Here is a 2706-nt window from a genome sequence, read left to right as displayed (position 1 = left end):
ATTCAAATGCTGTTAAATCGTGTCGTTTACCCATATCTTCAGAAAAAAATTACTTCTACTGTAGTGGTAAACAACCTGCTTCTCTATTTATAATGGTCTGGCCCTCTAGCAACTTCAGCGTGAAATTATAGCTAATTTGCCTATAAACGTCAGGTGGTCATAATAATCTGGCCACTCTGTATATGTAACATTGCTTTAGAACAAACCTGTGGTCCCCAGCTTCAGAGAAAGAATAGCAGACAATTCACAATTCCATTGGAATCCTTTTAACAAGTGCCTTTAAAACAAGAACCTGGGTAAATTGAATTCCTTCTCCCAAAACCTAGACTTAAATTTTCTTGTGCACTAATTTCTCTACTTCCTCCCCTGATCATATAAAGCATGAGAAACTAGCTAGAAATGTAGTCAGCCCCCATAGTGTCTGCTGATATACCCCTCTTGGCAAAAGACCCATAACTTCCTTTCACAACTAGAGCCTGACCAGAATTCTGCAGTCCTTCAAGACTGAGACTCTTTACACATCCAAATAATGCCTGAGTTCACCTCCCAAGAAAGGAAATTGAGTCATGTCTTCTAAGGACGAGCAAAAGACAACCACCCTGTTGGAAAGCAAGCTGAATAAAAGGGCCAAGGCTTTAACCAATGTTTGCCTCATGAGGTAGAATTTTGTGTGATAACATTTCCATCAGTAGCAACTCTCGGGCAAATTTTTCTACTCATCTGTCCCCAGGAAGCTTAACCCTAACCCTCAACCAATCTCTTTCTCAGCAGTCACAGAACAATATCATGTCTGGTATCAGCATGATGCCTTTGCAAGATCTTCCCTCTGCAGATGGACGAATGGGCCCAAATCCTTTACTGCTATGCTTGGCCCTGATAAGTTAGGTGTAGCCAACCACAGGTCAGTAACTACAGAGCCATTTAAGGTCAAGTCCTCACAGAGAATTTGCTTTTTATTTTCTGACACTGAAAGTTACAATTCATCTTTCCCCTAAATGAGGCAAAGTGGGAGAGCAAACACAAACATTCTGACTTTATAATGTTTCTTTTAGACTTTATATCAACCATTAACAGAAGGCACTGTGTTGCAGAAAATTCTTCCTTATCTGAATCTTCACTTCCTCCTTGTATTCTTCTCAAGCTTCAAAGCAGAGGAATTCCAGTGGAAGCAAAGGCTCTGGCTACATTGATTTTCACTCTCATTAGAAGGTCAGCTTGTGGAATATTAGGTGAACGTGACTTATTTCATTCAGATAACAAGAATGAACTCCTAACTCTGGCCCAGCTTCCTGATGGGATCAGCCTGCTCTCTTATCATCCATCAGTCCTACCTACTAACGGGCACACAAATTCCCTGGATGTGTAAAATCACTTCAACAGTTTTTAGTATACATTGGTCTCCTGAAGATTTGTTGGAAAATTGAATGTCAGGTTTGGCAATGGTTCTTTAAAATGCCATCCACAAAAAATAAGAATAGTGTATATTTATCCATATTGATCACATCACCAGGGATGTTTGCATGAATCAACAGGACTAAATGAATATTCTGGTGACTCACTAATGGCATATTGGGTAAGTTTGTTATGAACTTTGCTTGTATTTCTAATTGAGGCTGAATATTACTGTCAATTAAGTAATCTTCACATTTTAGTTTTTCTCTATTTTCAAAATAAATCTTTTAAGCTGGGTTAAAAGACATTAGTTCCCCCTCAAACCTACCCTGACCTCAGTGGCAGGTGTTTATTACTAATTAAAAATATTAACTGAATAAATAAAAGATGAATGAATGAGTACATGAAACAAAAAAGAAAAATTCTAAGTAAAAATGGATCATTTGAAATTATAGCTATAATATTGCTGCAAATTTCAAAAATTTAATATACATATTGACAGATTTAAAAGATAACTTGGACAAATGAAAACATTGATTTTGTTCTGTAATCAAATTGAAGGAGTTTTCAAATAACACTTGTAACAAAACAACACTAAAAATTATGAATCTGATTATACACAAAACTAGGTGTGTAAGATTATGAAATAAGAAAGCTAATAATATCACAAAAATTATCAAAAGATTTAAAGTATGCTCTCAAGATATCTACTTCAAAAGACCTAACCAAAAATTATGGATAAGCTGAAACCCATCTTGACTGCCTTCTTTGGATAGGCAGACCATCCTATATTTAGTTGAATAAAGACTGTTAATAAGGAAAAGGAAAAACTGGCAGGGTAAAAAGTAAAACATCATTTTGCAAATTGATGTTATACAGACCTCAAGAGTAAGTATTAAGTTTAACTGTCAGGTCCAACAATAAATGGAAACATGAAGAGTAGCTGCCTCTGGTGTAACTTCTGCAAAAAGGTTGCCAGGAGCATCAGACCTTCTTGACCCCATGAATTCTTCTTTCAACTTTAAACTTCCCACAAGCTCTTAATACTAGTATTTGGTTCGCAATTTTGACTCTGGGAACTATAGTCATTTTAAGCATCTGCTCCATTATCTAAAGCTAAGAAAGCTCCCAGAAGTATCATCAGAATTGCTTTAGTCCCATCTTAATTTGATGGGACTCAATTTCTGGTGACTTTGACAGTTTTGATGAGCAATTTCAAGATTGTCTAGGAATTTTATTGAGATTACTAGTGGCCCTGTGCACACGGCGGGCGGGGGGGGCGAAGGGGGGGAGGAAAGGAGGGGGTTGTCCCTC

The sequence above is a fragment of the Myotis davidii genome, unplaced genomic scaffold (genome assembly GCF_000327345.1).
Source record: "Myotis davidii unplaced genomic scaffold, ASM32734v1 scaffold279, whole genome shotgun sequence".
In the NCBI taxonomy this organism is placed as follows: Eukaryota; Metazoa; Chordata; class Mammalia; order Chiroptera; family Vespertilionidae; genus Myotis; species Myotis davidii.
The sequence above is the reverse complement of the archived record's forward strand: the minus strand, read 5'-3'. Positions refer to the sequence as shown.